The sequence below is a fragment of the Calliphora vicina genome, chromosome 4 (assembly GCF_958450345.1).
Source record: "Calliphora vicina chromosome 4, idCalVici1.1, whole genome shotgun sequence".
Taxonomy (NCBI): Eukaryota; Metazoa; Arthropoda; class Insecta; order Diptera; family Calliphoridae; genus Calliphora; species Calliphora vicina.
The window spans coordinates 122,228,609-122,256,417 of NC_088783.1; the positions used below are offsets into that span (position 1 = coordinate 122,228,609).

At 26.0% G+C, this 27,809-nt stretch overlaps 1 protein-coding gene across 1 annotated transcript in view; it reads right to left on the reverse strand.

Moving 5' to 3' along the window:
- Positions 1 to 27,809, reverse strand: part of Atf3 (Activating transcription factor 3) — a 57,070-nt gene that overhangs the window by 20,354 nt on the left and 8,907 nt on the right. Inside the window, exon 2 of the mRNA XM_065506735.1 lies at positions 5,513 to 5,534. The gene's annotated coding sequence lies outside the window, so the exon portion shown is untranslated. The remainder of the gene's footprint in view (positions 1 to 5,512; positions 5,535 to 27,809) is intronic.

The following is a 27,809-nucleotide window of genomic DNA, read 5'->3' on the forward strand; positions in this document are numbered from 1 at the left end:
GAATTATAAACCTTTATAAAATAAATACATACACGAGAAAATGGCGCTGCAGAAAAGTGAAAGACTGTATTCTTGTTGTGAATAAACATCTTTGATATTGAGATTATTGAGTTTCTTATTATAAATCTGTTTGAAATATAATTTTTTTGTATTTCTAAAAAAAAATAATTCTTAAAACACATAAACAAAAAATCCACAAAAAACGTTTTCACAAAATCCACTAAGACAAAATCTATTCACACACGTTTTCACATAAAAAAAGACTTGGTGGCCCAATAATTTAAATATTTAAATAGTAAAGAGAAGTAGAAGAAGTAAGAAAACAACAATGAATGTATTTTGCTGAAAAACACACCCGGAATTATAATTAAACAGGAAATACACTGAAAGAAAAATATAAACAAAAATGAAAGATACTTAATACTGCTACACATACAAACAAAACAAACAGTTATAAATTATACTCAATGTCTTACAGAGGCAGAGACAGAGAAAGAGAGCGAATGTGTTAGTTGAATGTGTTATCCTGTCAGGGTGTGTAAATGTCGTTAAACCGTTAAAATCCTATTTTGAGGGAGTGACACTGCTGAATACATAAACAATGCTCATACATATATTATTCTACATATGTATTTAATTTATTATACGACCTGCAGTTGTTGGAACTAAGAGAGTACTAGCCACTTGACTAGTGATAAGGGGAAGACACTGAATGTTTATGAGTGATGTGTGATTAATTGGGAATTTAAATTAAATTAAAATAAGAATTTTTATTATATAGCGACAATGTTTTCTCCCAAATCCAAGTAATCTTTAAATTTAAGACATTATTAAATCACACAGATCTAGCGGGTTGTTTTATTTTTGTTTTGAATAGTTTACGTTGCTAATTTTGCATAATAGCGTGTGTTAAAGTTCTTAGAGATAAAATTAGTGACATATTTCTAAAATTAAAGCTTTACATTAATATTTTTTCTAGTTTTTCTTATATACTTTCGTTTAGATTTTGTATTTAATATTTTGTTTTAACCTTGACATATTTACGTTATGTTTTTCTTACTCTCCTCATACTTGGAGTCTTTAAACACACATTCACGTATTTTAAATATTTATATTTGTATTTGTTATACTTGGCTTCCTTGCTTGCAGTGACGTTTTACTATTTATTTTCCATTTGACTCCACATTTCTTTTTAGTTTTCTTAAATTTATTTTGAATTCTAAATAACCCAGTTTTAGTTTTTTCATTCACTGTTTTGTACAAAAAAAAAACATACAAACAAACAAACAAACAGACATGTGTTTGTGAGTTTGGGTTAAAGAAATATTGGTTGGCTTCATTTTAAGTTACAAGGAAAAGGAACTGTGTGGCTTCGTTTCATGTTTTATTTTTATTTTTTGCTTCTCTCTCTTTGTATAGCTCCTAAAGTGCTTTGAATGTTGTATGTCTGCACCTATAAACCCTGAGTATGTCAGTAAAAGGTCCTACTTGTGTTTGAGTTTATGTCCTTATCATGTGTTTGTTGTTGTTGGATTTTAGCTTTCTTTTTTTTTTTGGTAACCTGACACTAATGCTATTTATTTAGCTGCTTTCTCTGTGTATTTATTTTCATTAGATTTTTTTTTTCAAAAGCCCATAGAACTAAAACGAAATTTGAAGAAGCACCTAATGAAGTAATGTAATTTGTTACATGTGTTATTATATTTGACATTTAAATTTTACAATTTCTATTTAATTTGCTGCAATTTCTAAGGAATTATAGGAAATAGTAGTTAAGCAAAAATTCCTAAGAAATTACTATACGAAATTGAGAACGAAATAAGGTTTAAAATTGTAGAAAAAGTAGAAAAAAATGTATTTATAGTTTAAAGCTCTCATTCGTAATAAAATCTGTATACTAGCAAAGATTTATAAAACAAAATAACCACAAGCCGAGAACAACATAATGTGGTAATCCTTCATAATAAATATGGTTGTCACAAACATATACTTATTCGCTACAATCATTTATGATTGTTACAATCATGTGAATCGTTACTTTAACATATTAATATTCCATAATATACTTAAAAATCTTGTAAAAATGTTGAAATGGTTATAGTTTCATTTTCAAACATAAAGTGTTTAAATTTATCAGTGTGAAATATCTGATCACATTCTTGTGACTTAATTGTAATGTGATTTATGTTGTAACAAAAATCATTTTTAATTGCTTTTAAAACTTTATTTTAAAATTAATCTTTCATCTTTTATTTCATGGCAATTAATTATATCTTTCATTTTTCATTTAAAAATCTCTAAAATCAAATGGTTTATTTTCAAAGAAAATTTAAATTTTTTCTTAATTAATAAAAATCATACGCTTTGATGGGCTGGGCAAGAATAATGTTTGATGTCTGGGAATTACTTGAGAACTTATTGTTTTCTCTTTGCTGTTATTCTCTCTCTCTCTTTCCTCCACTCACTCATGCCAGCCATTAAACATAATCTCATTAAATGATTTTGCCTATTGACCTAAAGCTGTAACACCAACCATCAAACCAACCATTCATTCAATCAATCAAAATCAATTTACAACACGCCATCAATTAATAAACAAATACAAATGCAAAATTTTTAAATATTGTTTACAAATGTGTAAAACATGTGTATAAAAATAGAAACAAAACTAAATAAATCATAGTTAAAATTTATACAGTTTTACACATCAAACAAAAAGGAAAACTGTGATGACTCAATTTCATTTGAATGAAAGTGAAAATTAAGGAAAATATCATAAAAAAATATTCCAAAAGTTTTTATTTCTTTATTTCCTTTTTCCTGACTGGCTGACTGTCACATTTATACAATACAATAACAGCGGAAAATTCATTCTATTCTAACGCAAAAAATGACCTTCATCAGTGTAGAGAGTGAAACCTTTGCTAGGAGTAAATATACATACATACATACATATATATAAGATATAAGTATCACTACTTTATATACAAGAAATACATAAAAGTATGTATGTAACAAATCCTTTGAACAATATCTGTGCGGTTTGTTGGTGATATTTTTTATTTTTTCGTGAAAGGAAATAAAACAAAAAAGCAAAAGTTTTTAGTGCGTATTTTTATGGATAAATTTCTATGTAGTCGTAAAATTTAGATATATTTATATATCCGTTTGTTCTGTTTGTGTCAAAGGACCAGTATTTTACATAAGAGCAACCTAATTGAATCTCTGTATTGTATGAGATCGACATAAAGTCATTTATTATGGGCTTAATTGTCATTTTACTATGCCCATATTATCGAGTAGGTGGTAAATTGATTATTAGGGACCAATTTAGTAACTGTTTGTACGACTGAGTGAATTGCTAACTGGAATCTCTTTTGGTCTATGCTTTACATAAAAGAGCGAGTTTTCGAGAGAACGGTAAATTGACTACTTGGGACCAATAAAGCAACTATTACTACAAGCGATAACTATACTCGTTTGGTCACTGCTTTACTTAAAGTAGACAACATTAGTAGTAGAGCGACCTAAAGTCATCCATTGTTTTACTGTCTCCAAGAGTTCGAGAGGGCGGTAACTATTGAAGTAACTATTAGTACGAGGGAGTGAATTGTCATTTCATAGGACAGCCAGCCATATGTTAAACTGAACCCTGAATTGTGTGATTAGTACGCTGCTAGACCACAGAACTACAGGGTAAACATAAATGTTAGTAGCTTTCATATGTATTTGTAACTCAAAAAATGTGTATGTTTGTGTGTGTGCTCAATAAATATACAATTTCATTTGTGATAACAAGTAGAGGGGGTATTCCAGACAATTGGGCGCCACATTAAACGTGTATAAAAATAAAGTAATAACTTCCTCAAACACAAAGGACAATTGTGTCTAAAATAAATGTCCTTTTGGCATAAAATATACAAAATATAAAGCTGAGAGGAATTAAAGAAAACCGTTTTTGAAGAATTTAAGGCTTTAAGAGAGTTATTTATGACTTTTTGAATAAAATTTATGAATTTCTTCCCTTGTATTCTCCAGAGAGGAATACAAGACTAATGTTTTTGATGATTTCAAATCTTCAACAAATTTATTTATGAATTTCTTTTAGATAAGAAAACACCATAACCAGTTTTGCAGAATTCAAATCTTTAACAGATTTATTTATGATGTTTTTCATAAAATTGAAAAAGTTTTCTTCTTTTGACATAAACTCTACAAATTGTTGGTAGAAAATAATTTTGCAGCAAATCTTTAAAAGATTTAATTATGATTTATTTTGCAAGCTTTTTCTTCTTACTACTACTTATATTCTATTAAAAATTTTATTACATTCTATAGGTCACGTATACAATTTTTTCCAGCGATAAGTACTTATGTTTTTAAAGTTGTTGCTATAGTTTTTCATTGTTTTGTTGTTGAAAATTTTCTCAAGCGTTTTGTAATATTATTTGTACGACTACAAGTGTGTAATTATGATAAACGCCATATTAATGTTTAACTAAATGTATTAAAAACATGCGCCACTAGTGTTTTTTTTACAATACAAAACCGCACTGTGAAAATATGATAATGGAGGCGCCATAATTTCCGTTTCATTTGCAATATATTTTGCTTTAAATTAAATCCTTTTATCAGATAATTTTGTTTTTATGGCTGAAACACACCTAGTTTGTAGAAAATAGCTAAATAGTTAATATTTTTGAAAGAACTCCTTTTAAACCCAAAACAGAGAGCGTTAAGAGATCCAATTCTCATAAAGAGAAACTGCATTAAATTAAATAATTTTGTTTTTATGGTTGAAAACATGATAAATAGTTTTATGAAAAAACAAATTTTTTGAAAGAACTTCAAGCTTAAAATGACAAAATACGTTTAAAGCAGTGGTCGGCTTAAAGAGAATATTTGGCATTTCTAAATGTAGTTGTGTTCCTACTGTAAAATAGTTTTGAGAAAAGAGAACTAACTCTTTTTAAAAACCGAACACGCGTTAAACGATAGAGCTCCTTTAAAGCAGTGGTCGACTCAAAGATAAACTGCTAAATAATTTCAAGAAAAATATGTTTGAATTAACTGTTTTAAGGCACAGAACAAACGTTAAACGATAAAGGCCGTTTAAAACAGTGGTCGGCTCAAAGATAATATTTTTTATTTGTAATTGTATTTGAGGTCTCACAGTAAAATAAACTTCTGTCCACTATTTTCAAACGTAGAAACTGTAAAATAATTGAGGGATTTAAACGGTCTCCTATCAGGTCGTATTGTCATAATGTCGTAAAATATTTGTTTAGTTTAAACAAATTTTTGTTGGGTTTCAAACAAAAAAGTTATAAACTAATAAGACTTTTTGAACTATGTTTATTGGTTTGTCATAAAATAACACTTTTTTTGTTTGCAGCACAACAAGAATTTATTTAAACTAAAAAAATATTTTACGACATTATGACAATACGACCTGATAGGAGACCATTTGAACCCCCAAATATTTTTTTAAGCACTGTAGCACAAAACTTACCATTATTTCATATTTTGCATGGCTGAAAAGAAAAGAAAAAAAATTATTAAAATCACAATTTATTTAAATTTAATTATTTATATTGTCTATTTTCTGAAAATAACTAAAAGGAAATTAACCAACATTAAATTCTCATTATAACAGTGGAGAAAAACAATGCAAAGTAATTTAGGAAGTTGATTTTTTTTTGTTCTCCAAACTATTGTTTGTTTTGTAATTGAGAAACCTTTAAGTTTAGTGTAGTGGGTTTTTAATTTCAACAGCTTTACATGATTTTCTAAACAATGCCAACAAAATTTTGTCAGTGACAAGCCTTGTCTAGCATATTAATAACAAATTATCGCTTAAAATCTGGAAACCTAAAACAAATTATTTAAACCATAACAAAACAAAAGCAAAAACGTACAATACAATAGATATTAGTGTTTCATACATATAAGGTTTAAAAGAAACAAGCAATTAATAATTATAATTTATTAATTTTAGTTGTTTGTATGAATACCAAAAAAAATTGTTAAGTTTATGATAATAATGCCAATTATTTGAAATACATATTAAATGAATCATGTACATAGATATTATGGCAAAAAGAAACAAACCAAGAAATACAAGTAAGAGTTAAAAATGGGCCCCCAAATATGAAACAATGGATTTTTAAAAGACTTCAGCTGTAAGTTATGCTTTACATTTTCACTTAGCTTTTCTCTCGCTCTCTCTGGGATGGGTTTGTAACCTTACTATCGTTTGAGAGATAACATGGGGACAGTTCCAAGTATTTAAAATTTAAATAGTCACAATTTAAATCACTCGATAAATTGCGGCCAGTCAAGTGTAAATGTGTTCTCACCCTGTCTACTAAAGTAGCCCACCTCTGATTTAAATCAATTTTACTTAAGTAAGACAAATCATAGTCCAACATTTGTCTCATGTAGCAGCAAAGCTAATGACCATAAATTTTCATTTCTTTTTTCGTGTGCCAACCTTCATTTTGTTTCACAGAATTTTGTGATTTTTTTCCCTGAAATTACCCTTAGTTTTCTGCTAAATTTTGTGTTCATAGCATAAAATGGATTTTGAACTTTTGTTTTAATGCCAAAACAAATATAGTTTTTTTTGTTGCTTTTGTTTTCCTTCAAGATTGTTGTTTTAAGATAGTTTTTATTGCCAATTAGTTAATTGACTTTACTGAAAATTGTTTTTTTTTTCACAAAATTTACTTTAAGCATTTTCATTCATTCATCATTTGAACAATAAAAAACTGAGGAAAAAAACTAACAAAAGCAATGAAATAAAGTTTTTTTTTCTGAAAATATTTTCATTTAAATCCCATTCATCATCTATTGAATGAATTAATTTTTGTCTTACTTTGAAGCGCCATAATGACACTTTGTAAAGCAACAACATCATCAGTAACAACAACAATTGTTTGTTGTATTTGTTGTTGTCATCAAACAAGTGTGCCACTTGGTTTAGTTACTTAAAAAAAAACAGAAGAAAAAAAAACTCAAATAAGAATTTTCCCCTACTCAGTGTAAAAAATAAAAACGAATTGACTCAATAACACAAATTTTGTAAATGGTATTTGAGGCATGTACTAGCACTTGTAAAAGTACTATAAAGTGTAGTTGTTTAGTAAAATCGATTTAACCTACTTGCAGTTGCAAACTGCTGGCTAGCTGTAAATCAAATAAGATCTTAAATCAAAAGTTCAGCTAAATATTTTGTTGTCACATATTTTCCAATAGCAATGATTGAGTGTCCCATAATCATTATTCTCTACTGTAGTCAAATAAATAGATAACACATGCCTGTAAAGTATGAGCAATAAAAGTTCTTTTAAAAACTTTGTAAATAACGACATCATTAAATAGATTCTTAAGACGAAATGCTACAAAAATAATAAAAATAACAAAATCAAGTAGCAAGTAGTCAAAGCAGAGTTGCATGCCACTTATGCATGTCTTAGCAATACTAAAGAGTGCTTTGCTGTGCTGTGCTGCGCTGCTTTTGCTTGGGGAGCTGCAGTAAAAACATGACAATGAACGCCAGCCAATATCAATTTCATTGAAAAGCATAGAAAAGACAAATAAAAAAAGCAGTAAAGAATTTAAGTAGTTTTCATTCAGTTGGCATAAATTCAACAGTATAAAAGAAAAAAGAGAAAGAAAATAAGGTTAGTTAATGGGTCAAATATTTGTCACTAGTTTTTTTGTTACTTGCTGTTGGTGGGGCATGTTGCCATCAAAAGCAGCAAGTGCTAAACAAAATCAATTTTCTCAACATAGAAATATTTGAATTAATTCAAAAGATTTTGAAAATAAGTGCAAAGTCCAATTAATTTCAATGAAATTAACAAAACTAAAAGAAAAACATTTGTAAATAGGAATTCTTTACACATACAAAACAGCTACATACATGAGTTTGACAGCAAGCTAAATTAAGAGATTTGAATGCTCTTTGAATCATTCATGCTATTAATTGTTTATGCATAATAGTTAAATTCAAAAGGATTTATAGTTTAACACTAAAAATTTGCAAAAATTTGAAATTATCTCTTTGTGGCGATCACTCATATAAACGATTTTCTACAATTATTGTTGATTTTCTCTATTCATTTCTAAATAATTGAAATTTTGAATTCGAAGTTGTGAGCTTAATTAGTTCGATATTTTAGTTTAGTAATTCCTTCGATATTTGGTAAATAATGTTCACTATCATTCTGCCAACCCCTGCCAGCACTTGTAATCTACTGTTGGGTTTCTTTATTCATTTCTAAATAATTGAAATTTTGAATTCCTTACAAGAAACAGTGAACTTAAAGAAAGTCTTCTATGTTTCCTTATATTTCCAATTTGATAATGTTCTCTCTGTGACGAGCACTAATTTAATGCTTGTTTGACAGTTAATATACTCTAACAACCACAAAGTACTGTTTTTCTCATTGAATTTCAAAAAACTCAAAACTTTGTTTCCTAATTTCTATGAGAAATGTTCTCTCTGTGCCGACCACTGATTTTTTATAGTTGCTTTTAATTGAATTTAACCCTGAATTTTAAAATAATTGTAATTTTGAATTCGAAATATTTCGTTCTTTCATTGCTGAAATAATATAGGAATAATTGTCAACTTCTGAATATTCTCTTTATGCCGATCACTGATTTAAAGCTGAATTTTCACTTCTTAGAGTTCAGAATATGTGGAAATGGAAGAAAACATACATTATTGAGCTTTCTTATTGAATAATCCCTAAAATAATCAATAATTTTTTCTATTTTTTTTTATATTTGTCTATTTTACTAATAAACCTATTTCGAATTACTGAAACTAATAAAATATGAATATGAATACTAATAATAATAGTCACTATAACATTTCTATGTCAAGCCCTTTCCAATAAACAGTTTGTACCATAAAAAAGTTCTCACGTAAAATGTTATTTAAATACCTTTTTTAGCAATTTAGTATTATGCATTTGAAAACATTCTATGGGGAGAATTCTACATTGTTGTATTTAACTATTGCTTCTAAGTTTTCGATTTTACGACCAGCACAATAATTCTTCTTTATTTCTTTAGCCCTAAGTGTGCCATTTATAAGTTATTAATACTAATCGTATATCATGGCTTTTATGGATCTTTTAAAGTAAAACTTGGGGTAGTTTCATTATTGATATTAAACTGAATTTTATGGTTTTTAATTTTTACTAATTGCTAGAGCAAACAAACTTTATTTTATAGCGACAAATATGTACACATTTCAGCCATAAAGTGTGCAACATTGTAGCTAAAGGCAAACGAATTTGTATTTGAAATTGTAATTTTAAATGTAAATGTAAGTAATCATGCATAAAGTATCAAGGTTACAGGATGCATAAAATTTATAGTGATTACAGTGGATTAAGCTTAAAATGAAAGTTAACAACTGAAGTTTATACAACAATTTTAATAATAAAATTATTTATGTGCCCAACGTGTGGCATGAGTAATATTAATTCAAATAAAAATTTGAATTTTTTGCTAAAATGGCTATAAATTTAAGAAAATTAAGTATTTTTTGATTTTAGATTATAAAAAATGTTACCAAGACTTTGCTAATGTAATGGCTGTGAGTCGCGTAAATTCAAATATTATAAATCATTTTAGCTGGATTCTACTGTAACCTCAGCACTTTTCAAACATTTTTTTTTTTTATAAACCAAGTGGGTGGCACTATTTGTTTTTTTATGTGAATTTGGTCATTAAAATAAAGAAATGTTTATATGTACTTGAAAACAAATTATTAATATTATTGTATTTTTCTTATACTTAATAAAAAAATGTTTTAATATGAAAAGCAATTAAATTCTTTATTTAAATATTAATAAAAATAAAAACTAATAAACATTAATAGAAAATGTTCAAGGTAAAAGTTTATAACAGATTTAAAACACTACAAATAAATCTTTAGCTAAAAAATTCTTTAATTACAAACCGGTCTTAAACAAAATCAAACAAAATTTTTCATATAACCCAATTATTTTTTGTTCCCAAAACCGGAAAAAAAGATTCTATATTCTATATTTTTAAGCGGAAGTCATTTGTTTTTCTATTAATTTACACCTTCTTTTTCAAGTATAACCAAAAAATGTTCAAGGTTTTTATGCTTTAGGTTGGACAAAAAAACCTTAATGTAACTTTTAATAATCAAAACCATGTTGTAAATTGAATTTTTGAAACTGTGACAAATGTTTTTTTTTAAACAATAAGCTTATTAATGGTTTATTGTAATATTTTACATTTAAATTAACAAATCAAAAACAACCTGTTTTAGTTGTAATAAGTAGGCTTGGTTTATGGTAATTTTCAAAATTTTTAATAAATTTGTTATTTTAAAGTGTCAGTCAGAGTTTGTTCAACAAAATACCACCATTAAATTATAATTTATGGTTAATTTAAAATAAATAAAGGAAAAAAATGTGATTTTTAATTGAATTAACAACATCAACTTAAAACATTTTTTGAAAGATTAAAAAAAATTTAAATATTTTTTTTTCTTAAATTTTTAAAAAAGCATAATTATTAATTTCTGTTTCCGAGTAAAAAAAACAAAAATCGCGAATGAATAAAAATCAAAATGAAGTGTTTAATATAATTCGTCATACGAATTGACTTAAAAAGCAGGAAAATTTCAAATTTTAAAAGAATAACTAATAATTTCTGTAAGCGAATTAAAAAAATAAAATTCTCAAGGGATAAAAATAAAAATTTTAATTATATAACACAAGTTATAACTAAGAACTATCAAAAAATTTGTCTTGAATTTTATTTTTAAACTCGTGAAAACTAATATTTTAGTAGCAAAATATTGTATTCTTGAGCATAAATTTTCTCTTACATATCTGTCACTCTGTAAAACTGTCATTACTGTCACCCAAGGCCCACCCATGTAGAGGAATTCAATAAAGTTTATAAAACATAGTTGTAGTCTGTTGGTGTCACTCCAACACACACACAATAAAATATGTGAATGACTTTGACAACTTGTTAACACATCTATAAAATATAAATTTGTATAACGAAATGAAGACAGATAGGTAGCTATAGCGGTGCTACAGCCTCAAGGCATTTTTTAACATTATTCAACAAATTTTTGTGGCGAACAGAGAAATCAAAACAAAAAATCTTTAAGAAAAAAACAAAATAATTAAGAGTTTTTCTAAAATTATTTTTTCATTATAAATATTTATAAAATATATAATAGTTGAGTATAAACATAACTCTTAATGAAGATGTTAATGTCAAAATAGTTTCGGTTTCGTTTTCTTTGTTTAAGCAGGAAGCTTTTCATTATTTTTTTCTTTTGCTTTTTAAACAAAATTAATACTTAACGCCTGGTTTTTTTTCACAAATTATTTAAACAATCAATTTTATATTGTAGTCAAATTATAAAGAGAAATAAATAGAGGCAGTAAGCTAAGGTTTTGTTAATGAGTTTTTATGTTTTATGCAAATTTCAAGATTTTGAAATATGTGATAAATGACTTTTTGGTATGATTAAATTTGTTAATAACAAACACCTAAACGTTTTATGATTTTTTAAATAAAAAAAAAATATTTAACAAAAACAATCAATTTGGTAAATATTTTTAAATTAAGCAGAAAAAAATAAATATATTAACAATAAATCAATATTTCAAGTAAAACGGGAATTTAGTGGAAAAGAACAAAAGTAGCTGGTTTATCACAAAACAAAAAAAAATATATAAAAATATAATTTAAATTTATATTTAAATTCATTTCCCCTTTGTTTTTTTATTATTATTATTAATAACTAATAGAAAAAATACCAAACTAAACTTTCATTCACAAAATGTTTAAACAAATATATTGTACATATATTAAACATTTTCAAAACAACTCATCACAAATTAGCATTATGAGTACGTACAACCCACCTTATAGTTTACTTGTAGCTGTAGTTGTTAGAGTGTGCATTGGTATAAGTAAACTCTTAACAAAATTGGCCAGCTAAAGCTATAACGTCCTCCTCAGTTCAATGGCTTTAATTCTTAAAGTTTCAATTTTGTTAGTATCAATACGCATATATATACATATACATATATAAACTTATACATTTAAACATCTAGAAACTATAAAAGAAATAGCAGAAGACTTTATGGTAAGAGATAATAGAAATAAAATAGCAACAACTAAATAAAATCAAATAAATTAACATCAACACATTAACAAAAGTCATAATAATTCCATTATAATACTCAGACTACCAAATAAAGCTTCTCTTTTCCCACTCTCTGCTCTTACTCACTCTCTAGCCTTTAATTTAACTGGGCTCATGCATAATTCATTGTTTTTGTACAAAAAAAAAATCGAAAGAAAACAAATTCTAATTTTAATAATAAAAACTAAAAATACCAGTTGGAAATAGCATAATAATGGATTCATTATAATTGTTTTGGGAGTAAACAATAAACACATAAATTGTTGATGACAAGTTAATGACAACTCCAGTACCTGTCAAGTTTAGACAAAGCTAAGGGTTTAACTTACACTTGAAAGTAAAAACTTCTTTCAGATAGAAGTTTAATAACATAAATACCGATATTTTCTTAAATATTCATTTCCGATAATAATATAGGTATTAAGAATGAATTCAAGGGTTTTTTTCAGATATATATATTGGAATTTAAATAGAATGGTAGCCAAGAACCAATTTTACCAAGAGAGAGGAAGAGAAAGATGAAAATTTTTCGAATATCTCCTCCTCCCTTTTCAATAAACTCAATACTTGCTCAAGTAAACTTGAAGTGTGTGCACCAGCACTAATTTTCACTAAAAATCCGTCTATATTTTTTCCTTCAAAAAAAGTTTTATATCAAAAATCTGATTTTCAAAAAAAAAAAAATCGATTACAGTCGAATTTGAATTTTTCGGTTATAAAACAAACAAATTTTTTTTACATTAAATATTTCTGTAAAAAAAACCTATTATTCACTTGAAACTAACTTTTTTTTAAAAAAATACCCAAAAAACCGATTCTTCACCTAAAACGATTTTTTAAAACATTGATTTATTTATTAAAATCTTTTTTTTTTTAAAAAAAGTTTTTAACCTGATTTTTACTACTTTTGTAGTTTTTTACAAAAATAGGAGTTAGTATTGAATTTTACTAAAGCAAAATATTGTTCAGTGAGGTACTAAATAAAGTACCACGGTATTATTACATTTCCCCTTTTCATTAACAATGTTTTAATATATATTTTTTTCTGGTTTAACTGCCCTCAGGGTTGTTTGTATGTTTCGCTTTTAACCAAAATGTCAACATTTTAAACATGACATTTAAAAATGTGTTAATTGAAATTGAGCAAAATGTATTGTAAAAAGGGCTTTTAACACCCGCACCTTATAAAAAGGGGGCTTAAAGCACCTTTTTAGAAAGACATTTAAACATAATAATGCTGGACAAAACAAAAAACTTAAAATTTACCTTATAAACAAATATTACATAGCTACATACATACATACATACATATTTATTTAAGGTTTATTTAGGTAAATACTTTAACAATTGTATACACAAACATTACAAACGAACACTAGCAAAATTTAAATAAGTATGTAAAGAAAATGTTTTAAAAATAAGCCAACATCAAACAATTTAAGCCGCTATTTGGTCAAGCATAACTGCTGGCAGTTAATAGCTACAAAGTATTTACAATTTAAGCTGTTGGAAAAATAAACCCACTAAAATACGCCAAAATAAAACAAAAAAATACTCAGAATTTTTGCATGCTAAATTTAATTTCTGTATTATAAAATTTCATTGCATTTTACATCACACACACCAACATTTATACTTAATTTGAGTCTTTAAAAGCCTTATAATGTTTTTCTTTGAAAATGTAAATATTTTCAAAGAACATAAAAGGTTTTTTTTTGGTTTAATACTCATACCATATGGAAATTATAAAATATTTAAAAAATGCTGAAATAGTCTTTCTTCTACATACATTTTAGGTCATTTAAACAAAAAAATTATAAATTTTCACATGCATTCACTCTTTTTTTGTTCTAATACAAAGGCTTTTTTGCCTGCCCCCCTTATATGACAAGTGGCTCATAACATGTTGGGTTCCCCTTAGAGTTGTAGTGACAGCTGTCAGTTTAAAATAAAAAAATACTGTTTGTTCTTATTGTTTTTAACTGCCACTAATAATTTTTTATTATTATTAGTTTTGTGTTTTGTTTTTTATTTTTGTAGTTTGTTTAACACAAACATTATCATGTTTGTTTTTGTATATGCCTGAAATGTTTTTCGTCTAAAAAAATAATAATAATAGTATTGTATGCAATCAAATATCAAATATCATGATATTAAAAATGTTAACAATTATTTCAACAACATATTCACTGTATATGTATGTATGTATGGATATAATTTAATATTTTAGTTTGCTATTTTTTTTTTTTTTTCATACATATTTCCATTTTGGTTATTTACATTTTAATTTGTACTTTATTAGTTAGGCATGTTATAAATAAATAAAGTTGATGAAATAATTATAATTAAACAACTTCATAATTAAATAGTCAACATACATACTAATTAGTGATAGAAAATTATATAGCAAGATCAACGCATTTAAAATGTTATTTTAAATAATAGTTGGCTTTTGCCAAATTAAGATTATAGTGAACTATTTGAAACAAATAATAATAATAGGTGTTTACATATTTTAAAGTGTAAATAAAACAGTTAAACAAATTAGTAAATCTTTATCACAAACAAATTTAAAAGTTAGTAACTTTAAATATTTTACGAATAACTTTTAAAAGCTAACAGATTCATTTTAATTTTGTTATAAAATCTTATTAAATTTTCTATTTTTTAACATATTTAAGGATGATTTTAACTCCTATATAATTCGCGAGTTTTATTTTTTAACTCTCGAATTTAAAACAGGGTAAGTGTAGATTGGAAAAGAATTTAAACTAGTTTAGCCGCGCAGAAATATACATATAGCGAGTGAAAAAGTATATTTTTTTTTTAAAAAATTAAAAAAGTACTTTTTCTACTATTATTTTCAAAACTTTAAATGAATACATTTTCTTATTAAAAAACTGAAACTTTATAATAATTAACATTCAATTTGTAAAAAAATGATCAAATTAATACTATAAAATACTACCTTTTTGAAAAATTAATCTACTACTATAATTGTCACATCTAAATTTTACAGAAATGTAAAATTTTTCAATTTTAAAATACTAGTACTTTATCTACTACAATTTTCTAAAATATTAAATTAAATACTATTTGAAAAAAAAAAATGTATTTATGAGCGTTATAGTAGTGCAAGATGTTAAAATTTACATTTTTCCAAAAGTACTTTTTTCTGCTACTATTTTCAAAAATTTAAATTAATAAATTTAATTTTTTAACTATTTAAAGCTTTGTAAAAAGAAACATTCCATTCGAAAAGTTAATAAAATTAATACTAAAAAAATACTACTTTTTCAGAAAACTTATCAATAACTATAATTGTAATGCCAAAAGTCCAAATTTACCAGAAATATTAAAAATTGCCATTTTTAAAATAGTACTTTTTCTACTACTATTTTATAAAAACATTAAAAAAATAATTTTTAGCTTTGGAAATTTTCAATACAAATTGTAAAACTTGTAGGTTTGATTTTGACTCATTTCCTTTTAATTAACTAGAAAGTAAAAACTCTAAATTTAGTTTAATACATTTTTGTGTCATTTCCTTTTAAGTTATAATTGTGTGTTTTTTTGTTTTTAAATTTAATTAAGTAATAAGAAAATCATTAAAACACATTTAGCAATTTAAAATTCAAACATTTTCTAATGACTTTTTTTTAATTACACAAAATTAGTATGAACATTATATCAAAAAAAAAAAAAAAAAACTGAAAAATTAAAAGAAAGAAAAACTCAAACATTAAATGTTTGAATATTTAACGAAACGTAACGAACAATTTGCTCCAATTCACACACAATATGCAAATTTATCAGCAACTACAGCGACAACAATAACAAATTACTAAAGACAATACATGCTATGCAAAAACAACAACAAATTTTTAATATAAAACAACAACAGCAGCAAAACTACAAGCTTAATTAAATTTACTGAAAAATACTCACACAAAAACATATTTTTTTTTGCATTTTTTTAAACAAAATGAGGAAAGAAAGCAAAGGTATGTACTATGAAACAGGGCAGAGGGAGTTTTTTTAAGCTCATAAATTATAGCAAGTGACAGTAACAACAAATCTAAATCCAAATCTAATCTAAACAAATAAAATAAACAAATTTAATGAGTTTTAAATAAAATTTTAAAATAAATTAAAAAAAAAATATGTAAAACTTTGTTGAAATGAAGTTCATAGCATATATTCGTATTAATTAGCATATTAAAAGAACGAAAATGAAACAAAAATCTAAAATCAAATCAAATAATAAAAATAAATCTACTCTTGGAAGCAAACAGGCTGTTTGCTTGTACATTTTATACCATCCTCATCATCAAGTTATCAAGCTGACAAACAAGGTCATCATTAACATTAATATAAAACACAAACAAACATAACACACTTATGAACACACAGATACTTACTCAAACATACATACATATATAAATAAATAAATAAAAAAACAATAACAACCAATTCATATGTATGAATTTTATAAAAAAAATAAATAAATATTCGTATTTGAGCAAAAGAAATTCAAATAAATTGTAATTAAATATAAATAAACATTAAAGTTTAGGATGAGTTTAACTACAACAGCAAAATGTACATAATTAAATATATAACAATAACAACATGTGGTAAAACTACCACAGGAAAGAGCAAAACAAAACAAAAAAACACAAGAGAACTTAAACATTGAAAAAAAAACAAAAGTCGACAAGAAGAAAAGAAACTGTAATAAAAAGAAAACAAACTCAATTAATTAGAAACGCCCGCTAATGATTAAACGTGGGTGGTTGGTTGTAATACAAACACAAACATACATTTAAGTAGAGAAAGAGAGTAGCCATGCAACTCTTAATAAACCAGCAGGCACAGTGTATTAGAAATTAACACTTAACCATAACAAAAAAAGTAACAAAAACCAATACAACACACTGAACTTTTTATGTTTGTTTTTTGTTGTTTCTTATAAACCAACATTTATACAACAACAAACTTAAAAGTTTGTAACAAAAACCCACCGGATTTCCGTAAAAATAAAACCATTTACTTAAGTCTTGTATGTATATGTTTTAGGTTTGTGTGTGTGTGTTTGTTTGTATTTAGTAAAAGACTTTGGTTATTGCATATCATTTTCTTCTGCTATATTAGTCCAAAAACAAATACACTATGGCTTGTATTTAATACTCGTATACATTGAACTACATTCTCAAACATTTTCACAAATATCCACATACAATTCTACACTCAAGGAAAATGTGTTGATTCAAAATTGAAATGTTTACACAAATGTCTACAGTGATTGGCAATACAATGGAAACTTTTCCAAATCAGCTTTGCATGATATGAATATGTACATAAACTTAAACACTTTCAAAAAATTGAAATTGCTGAATAAAATCGCGAGTTTTTAAAAATTAGAAAATCTAAAAATGCAAATTCCTAAATGTTGCCAAAGGTAAATTTTTAAGTGATGTACGGATATATCGTCCCCTTAATAAAACAATAGTGTATCATTTTTTTGCCATTTCGAAATAATTGAGTTTAAAATTTTTATGTTGGTAGACATCTAGAACAAAAGGAATATTTCAATTGATCTTTTGACCCACTTTATGGAAGTAGAATTTCACCAAATTTTGAACACATATAGAATCAGTAGAATCATTATATAGATTCTTATTATGCAATAAAAAATTGAGGGGACGATATATTTGGTAAAAGGTCATGGTTTTGAAAACGTGAAATAACGGAATTATGTTTTCAAAAAAGTTTCCTTTGTATTGTCAATTTACTATACATGATTCGAAATATAGCATTCTAACTTGTACATTTAGTTTAACTTTGTATTTTATAGAAAATACCGATTTTTATGGCTAAAATTTTAATCAAATTTTATTGTAATTTTTGTCTGAGTGTATGCCTACTTTAGTTACACACATAATGCTAACAAGGGAGCGGCGGTGTTTTATATTTCTTGTTTCTTTTTACCGCAGCTTTTTTTCTATACATTGTTCGCTATACATGTAATTCTATCTAACATTTTAACTCATACTTCTAAACTTGAGACCTTAATTTCTGTTTCAGTGTGTGTATGTGTTTTTTTTTTTACCACAACTTTAACAGCACAGACAAACTCTTTAAAGCTGACTTTATAAGGCACTAGAGTAGCAACTGCAAATGACCCATAAACAACAATTTTTAACAATTGGGTAGGGTCATCACTTCTTTGGCTTTCTTTTGTTCTTCAATTCTTTAAATTTTCAAACAACAAAATGGATTTTCAACATTACTATAGAAAATAAAGTAGTAGTTTTCTTAGGAATTTCTATTAAAGTTAACTATTTTTTATGATAATGTTGTTGCCTGTTAAACTTGTAGTTAAACTACTGTAAGTTATTGGGTTTCTAAACCCACATTAAAAATATGTAATTTGATTTTTTTGTTTCACAATTGTTGTAAATGTTTGTTTGTGCATTTTAAGGTTTTATGAATGAATTAAAATGGTTTTTATGAATGAATGAGGCAAGTTGTAAATATAGTAAACTAACCACCTCCACTTTTATACAAAAAAAAAAAAAATAACAAAAAATTTACAATATGTGTAAAAAATTCGCCCACACACTGAGTTTTTGTTGGCTGGCTTACCTCGAAGTTTAGCCACACTCACGCATGGTCATATTTTTATAGATGTTTTTATTTAAATAAATACAAAAAAAAAAATATGAATAAAACTGTAATTTTTATTTCAATAATTTTCCAGAAATGTCAACACTAACACCAACTGTTGTTTTAAACTCGCCCACTTATTTGTTTATTAAAAATAATGAATCAATTTCAAGTTCTTCTTTTTGCCAATTATCTATTGTACTTTATTAATTAATTAATAATAATAATTGTATTCAAATATTTATTATTATTATTGTTTGTCTATTTTCTTGCAGTTCAAAGACCTTTAAAATAATTTGCATTGTTTAAGTTTCTTGTTTTATATAAAGAAATCAGTTTTTTTTTCTTTTCACTTATTACTTTGTTTTCTAATTTTGGCTTAAACTTCAGTTATATTCTGTTTATGTCTTTATGTTTGAGAGTTAGTTAGCAAACAACAACTACGTTTCTTGGCATAAATTAATTAAACATGGAAAATGTTAATAAAACTTGTTAATAGATTTAAGACAATCAGCAAATATCACAAAAAGGTGTGTAAATATAATTAGCTAAGACATGAATTTAATATTTACCTAAAGATAATTAACATTTCTGTTTAAAGAAATCTTATTTAAATAAAATTCTCTAGTAATTTATTTAAAAATAAACTTTATATAGCTGAAATTTCATATTTGATTCCTGCATTAACTTCTTGTCCACTTAAAGCAAATGAGTTGCAACTCAAAATATATATTCGCGACTAAAATTACTTTGTGTGGTCTTATATTAAGTGGGTTTTATAGAATTAGAGCTTTATAGTCCCCAAATAAAGGACTTAAGACAACTTTTGTAAAAGAAAATAATTTAATCAGCCCTATTTTAGAAAATGCTTTAATTTGCGATTAACTAAGGATTTATAAAACACTTTCAAACATATTTTATCAAAATTTTTAACCATATGTAGAAGCTGAGAATCGAATTACCTTTTTAGTAATGTTTATTTATAATGCTGTCAATTGTGCGCATTTACTATTAACTTACTTTATCTTGTAGTCAATAGCTAAAGGTGCCTTGAAAATCCTTAAAAGGCTTTAATCAATTCCCTGGCTAATTAACAATTCTAAACACTTGTCTTAACTTTTATCTCAGATTAAGCCATAATTTTTCTGTTTTAGTAAAACGTGTAAAGGCTTGTAATTACTATTTAAACAATAAAACGCCCACTTTGATTCTTACCAGGAGGTCTGATCTAGCAACCAGTTTATAGAGATTAAACCCAAACTAAACAAAAATTAAATTCACTTTATAGATCACCGAAATCCTGATAATATTACTTATTAAACTATAAACTTGTTAAAATGCAGTAAACATTATTTCAAACATTGTTAACAAGTTATAAACAATCGTCTTTGTCCATAATAACAATAATAGTTTATTTAGAAACACTGAAGTCTTTATTAATTGAACAATTTAGATCAAAAGATTGCATACGAGTATTAAGTCTGCTAAGTGAAAAAAAATCTAAAATTCAAATGATTTTTAGTTTGCCGGTACTCAAGTTTAGTTGTTTAAAATTCTCTCTTAAACTATGAACAACATCGAAGAAAATAAATTTTAATTTTATACACTTGAGTTGGGAATATTTTTCGTTTTTTTTTTTTTATCTAAATTAGCAATCTTTTGAAAATAATCGCATGGCTTGTGTTGTTTTATGAGAGGAAAAATACTCGTATAACAAAAAGCTATAGGAACAAATCTTTAATAGAATTTACATTCAACTGTCAATTAGAAAATGGGAAAATAGATAAATGGCTAGCAATCAAATATTCCACAATATTGGAAATTGGAATGATTTTGAAATTTATTTAAAGCAATTTAATACAAAAAAAGTATGAAATAATGAAGGTTATATAAAAAGTATGCATTACAGCTATTTATGCTTATGCATTAACCACAAAGTATACAGAGATGTCACGAACCAGATTTTATATTTCTCTCTTTCTTTCAGAACTTTCTCTTTTCATGAGGAAACTGAGACGTCAAAATAGTGGCGAGACTGACATTAATGTAACATAGTAAACACTAGAACAAATCAAAGTAGTCGTGGGTTTTTGCTTATTTCTCAGCCATTAATGGATCGATTATCTCGATTTTAAATAGCTAACTAATTTGGACTATACCGGATATTTTGATGTATCAATAATGTACGAAACATATTTTCAGGCTTCGGAAAGTTGATTTCAACAGACATATGGGTAGAAAGACATGACTATAGCGACTCCGCTATCTATAATAATACAGAATATATGTATATTAGGCCGGGTCGATTTGTATGGTGGATAAAAAAAGTAAAAAATCGTATAGCAGAAACGCAATATACGGAAAATTCTAAGAAAGTTTCCTCAAGTAACCATAGGTCTAAAATCAAATCCTATCTTGCGCATTTCGTCTTTTATCCAATAAAAAAAACTTTTAAAAAAAGAATTTATATTGAAATATCATTGGATAAAAGACGAAATGCGCAAGATATGATTTGATTTTAGACCTAGGGTATAATTTAATGTATTTTGTAAACAATTTCTACTGCCTCAAAACCTCAGGCAAAATTCTTATCTATTTATATGTATATAAAAATGAAATGGTCCATGTATGTAATGGCATCACGATTTTTTTTATTCGATTTGAAATTTTCAGGAGATGGTTTGTAAAGAAAATAATTCAAATTCCGGGTAAAACTCGGAAATTTTTTTTAGTCCAGTCAAATGTAATAAAAAAAGTCCCCTAAAGTATGCAGTACAAATTTAGATATTTTATTTGCAAATAAATAAGAACACACAGGTGTATGCGGGTTGGAGAAACTTGAAGAACTAACATTAGTAAATAGCTACTGGGGCGGTCATAAATCTTCAAACAACCTTTGCATATATTTTAGGTACAAACATGTAATAAGTTCGTGGGGCCTCAACTGACCACTCAACCTAGACAACTTTAAAAAAAGGTTTATAATTAAAATTAAATTAAAAAAAACTAAAACTCAGTCTCCAAATGACTGACCTAAACACACATCTTTCCATTAAATAATTCAACGACTAAGTAAAATATCTATAACATTTATTTTTTTTTGTTCAAATTTCCAATGGCGTGAATACAAACTATACAAAAGCAATTTATACAAACTATACAAAAAAAACGCTATTGCAAACATTAATTGCGTGCTTGGGAAGTAATAAAAAGGCGTGGGTGGCGATAGTGGTGAGTCGAGTTGAGTTCAGTTCATTCATTTCATTTCAGTCGAACACAATAATAAGGTGGCGTCTTGGCCAGTTGCCGCCGGCGTTTATAGCTAACATATTATTAGAGACATTAGGAAGGCCTTTTTAATGAAAAACTACAACAAAATACTGTCTACATACAAACATATGAAATGTTTACTTTTGTTATTGATTTTATTATTATATTGTATAGTTTTTTGTCTTGCGGATTTTCGTGATTCGCTATAATTTCAAAGTGTTGTATGGATTTTCTTGAGCATTTAATTAGTATGCAGTGTTTTCAGTTTAGCCAGCGGTACCATAACCGTATAAATGCTTCATTTATCTGTAAGTATGTCTGTCTGTCTGTCTGTCGACCGCCTGTCAGTTACCCTAATAGTGGGCCAATTTAAATGTTTAGCTGAAAAACAATTTATACTATAAATGAAATGTAATAATCTGTATGATTAATTAGTTTAACATTGATTTTCAAGCTACAGGTGTGAGAAATCATTATTGAACGTTAATTTTTATTTTGTTCGATTTTATTTCATTTTATTTCTAACTATAATAATTTTTTGGTTATTTTTAAAACACGAATGAATGCCTGTAAAGACTAAAGTGTGGAAAATTAGTAACAATAACCAATAAAATAGAATTTCATTATTTTTTCACACTTTTTCTTTATAATTTTATTTTAGCGATTCGTTTGTTAGAAACTCGCTACAAAAAGCCTTAAAAATAGATATATCTTATAGAAAATGCTTTAAAAATCATCTTAGTTTCCATAATGGGGCAGATTAAAGCAATTTCATATAAAAGTTGTTACATAATTGAGATATTATCTCAAATTATACAATGTAACACTTTAATATAGAATCATTTTGAAATATAGGTTTTATTCGTAATCAATTTTTAAACACAATTTTGCAACCTCCATAATGAATATGGGGATAATTTTTTTTTTCAGAATCATTAACATTTCCAGAATGGGGCATATTTACTAACCAAATATAAAACATATATATAACTGCTACCATTAATCTTTTCCAGAATTGGGCTAATAGTTTACTTTTAGATCTAAATTTTCGCGATTTTATATGAGATTTTATCATGGAATTATTCAAAACTCTGAAGAATCTCCGGCCGTTATATAAATTTTAGATTAAAATTTTGTCTATTTTGATATTAAAACATAAAAATTTTGTCAGGTTCGTGTAAATCGTATTAAAATTTCAAGAAATTTATAATATTTTGCACACAATTACCAGAATAGGGTTGATATTTCAATTCAAATTAAAGATCTTTATTTTATATACAAAACTAAGTATACAAAATTCCAATGAATTTTACATTAAATTGATCTTTATCTGGACATTTAAAATAGTGTAAAATTCATATTACTGCTCGCATTTAAATTTCCAGAAAAGGACTGATATTTCAATGCAACATTCATATCATCTTTAAATCTCTGGAATGGAATAGTTATAGAAATTTAAAATCACAAAATTTTACAAAACTCATAAAATTTCCACAATGGGGCTGATTTACAATATTAACCTCTAAATTGTTTCTATTCTATAAAAATTTGCTTATTGCCTAGCAAAATTGTTTGAAATAGGGTATTTTTAAATCATTCATTAACCAAACTTGCTACAATTACTCACAGTTTACACAGGTTAATGTTTTATAAACAACAATTGAAACGAATTTTTGTTCATGAATTTTTATTTATTTCGAAAAATGAAAAAAAAACATTCGTGCCGCCTGCAGGTTTTCATTTCTGTGTTTTTTTTTTTTTTTTTTTTTTTAAATTTTGTTTACTATTAACAATTTTGTTTTTGGTACCGTGTTATTGTTAAAATGTTAAAATGTTTTTTCCGTCAATTATTTACAATGTGATGTCGAATTTGTTTTCTACTTATTCATTGTAGCTATTTCGTCTAGCAAATGTGATTGTTTCTTAACGAACTTAACTTTGAACTTCAAAAATATAAATATGTAAAAAAAAATGGAAACAACTGTGGTGAAAAATAATTTTGAGAAAACAAAAAAACGAAATACCGGGACCATTAAGACCTTTGGAATACATACATTTAAAGTAATATAAATATGATATTTTTTGAAGTACCCGGCAGCCCTTGGAATGGTTTAGCCACTAAAACCCAGCATTAGTTACTGAATAATTTCTTTTTTTAGAAATGGATGTTATATATCGTATTTTATATTAAAACGAGTTAACTTACACTTACAAATTGATCTTCTATACATTACGTTTTTTTTGTTTGCTTTGATCACGTAATGCTGATCTTGCAAAAGTGATTTTGCTATATCTAGAAATGCTATTGCTGTTTTTTAATCTACAAGATAGTGCTGTCTTCATTACCTACAGCTTTTAAATCCCCTCATAATATGTATTATAAAGTAATTTAACAAGATTTGTTTGTAATAACCTCCCAAAAATAATGCCTACTTAAACAATTTTCAAATTTAGTTTAATGATTTTACGAGGAAGTTGTATATTTAAAAGCGAAAACATAAAACGTGCTAGAAAATATTGTATTTAAAAACTACGTAGTAATTTTTTTTGCTGTTGCGTTTTAGTTAATGAAAATTTATGATTTTTCTAATTTAACATTTAATTTTTCTTAGACCAAAGTCTTATTAAGGCCTAAAACATTTATAATTATGGGTTTTGTGTAACAAAAAATAAGAGATAAAAGTAAAAAAGCACAAAACACAAAGTAAAAACGCCCTTTACTGAATTTAACTACCTACAGCGTGAGAAATTGAAATAAAAATCTTAAAATTATGCTAAAACCATTTCCAGGTGTGTTTAAAAAAAACACGAATCCTCTTGATGATTTCCGAAATGTAATAAAACGCAATTTAATTTGTCTATAATCACACATTTAAAGCTGTTTTCAATTTATAAAAGGTTAACAAAACAAAATTTCCATACCTTTGATGAATTTAAAAATTGTTTATGAATATGAGTCTTGGCTTTTAAGGTTCGACTTTCTTCAAATAAGGAAGAAACCCAGGAAAATGTTCGGAACTTGTTCTAAAATAACTAGTTCTAGAACAAGTGTTAGTCTGAACAACTTCAAATTCTTGTATGACAAATTTGAAACTAGCGGTGTCACAACTACTATTGGGACCCGTTCTGTAGTACTTCTGTAGAGTTTTTAAGGAACTAATTCTTTGGTACTCGGAATACATTGGTTCTAAACTAGTTCTATAGAAATTTTAGGTTTCAAAATTTTGATTGATTCTAAAACGTTTCCTAGGAATGTGTGCTCGCTCCATAATGCTTTCTTAGAACTAGTTCTGAATGTTAAACATTTATTAATTAAAGAACTGGTTCCACAAATATTCTTAAAAGCCAGTTCTGTAAGTGACAATTGCAAACAAAAATCATTGGTCTTAACTCCAAACTAGAACGATTAATGGCTATATAAATACATTCTAGAACTACAGAGTTATAGAATTAACATCGAAAGAGCTTCTTTTGAATCCTTAGCTGCAGGGAAAGCTCTTTGAAAGCCTTTATGATCATATTCTACTTTATCAGTCGCGGATCCAGGTCAACCATTTGTATGGGGGGGTGGAAATTAAAATTTGTTCTACATTTTTCTTTTTATTCCTTTTTTTATATGAAAACTTTTCGGTTTTGGGGAGGAAATTTCCTATTTCAAGTCCTCTGGATCCGCACCTGACTTTATCTTCCCAAAAGCTTTACCTTCATAAGAAATGGTGTAAATTTAAAGGGAAAATCTAAACAAAAATTCTTCTCTTTTCATTTGTAATTATACTTAAATTTAATTATTTTTATATTTCTATTTCAGTTGTTTTTATTTTGTTATTATATTCAAATTTCAAGTTCATTTTTATTATTATTTTGTATAATTTGTTTTGTTTTCAACCTGATCATTATCATGAATGAAATGAAATGAAAGGAAAAGTATGTGTGTGTAAATAAATGTATTCATATAAATTTTTATTAAAACTGGGTGCTTTTGTTTTTATTTCTATTTATTTCTTTTTCTTGTTTGTTTGAGTTTAGTTTGTAATACACTCGTTACTAGATACAATTTTTTTTTGTTTTAGAGTGTCTATTTCCTAAAATATTTATATACATGCCGCTTTTTTTGTGTTTTATAAATTAAATTTTTGCCCTAAACTCAATGTATGCACTACACCACAAATTGTAATGCTGCCAAGCATGACGAAACGTGATTAAATACAAAAACAAAAAATTAAATAGAAAAAAACTATAAAAAAATATAGAATTGGGGTAGCGTGCGTATTTTCTTTTGATACTAAAAACCATCATACTAAATCAACGTCAAACCAACTAGAGCTTTTATTATTTCAAATAAAATAAAAATATTAATTAAAATAAAAACACTAAATTTATAATAAAAAGCAAATCTATACCATAAAACATCAAATTTTATTTGAATTGCAGTTTTATGTTTTGTATTTTTAATTAAAATAAATTATTTTAAAATCCCTTCAAAGCATTTAAATAAGCATAAAAATATCAAACAAATACATATTTCAGCTTGAAAAAAATAACACGAACTGCTGAAAATTTATGACATTTCTTTTGGTCAGACACACAACACAGCACATACATATAAATTTTAAACAGACTTTTTTATCTAAATGTTAGAACAAAAAAAAAAAAAATTAAATAAATAAATTTATAAAAAACAAACTCAAGGTTAAGCGGAAAACAAAAAAATCTCAACAAAAAAAGCAACACGAACGAAAAATACGCCAAAAAATATATATAAATGTTAAGGAGTACTAAATGAAATTAACATAAATGATAACAACACTGAAAGAAATTAAAGAAAATAATAAATATGAAACCTTAAAAACAAATTGAAAGTAAATTAAGCATTTGCTTGTAAAATAAAATTTTTTATTTAAACTTTTCTAACAAATAATTTAAACTGCATTTTATTGCTATTTCTTTTCAGTGTAATTTGTTTAACAAACAACAAAATTAGTTCGCTTTTTTTGTTACTCCGCTACTTTTCGTTAAGACCAAACAACAAAAATCATGCTAAATAATTAAAAAATAAAAAGAAACACACTCAGGCAAAGCTGGGAAGTTAATTTAACATTAACACCAACAACAAAATACATACGTTAAAACCAGTTTTAGCCAAAAAAATATTGTACATCATAAAAAAAAAGTTCTAAAACTCATTTTAAAAATTTTAATGAGGGTTTTAAACAGCAACAACAATAACAATGCAAGAAAGACGAACAGAAAATTCGAAATAACAAAAAGACAAGCTCAATAAAAAATAAAATTAACAAAAAGGAAAAAACAATATTTTAAAAGTTTATGACTAAACATATTTTGATGTTAGATTTTTGCAAAAAAAAAAACGATAAAAAAAACAATTTTAAAAGTATCTAGAAAATTACAAAATTCTTAAGTTGTATAGGGGAAGCATAGCCAAGTATGGAAACATTTTAAGCCTTTTTAGAAGTTCCTCTAAAGCAATCTTAATACTATATCAATTCTTAGTTCTCAGTTTCTTATTTACTCCACAGTTTATAAGCTTTTCTGAGCTCTTAGTGCAGCTCATCTAACAACCAGAGAAAAAATATAGTTGTACTGTAACCATTTGAAATTGTTTACCAGGTTTTTTTGTAAC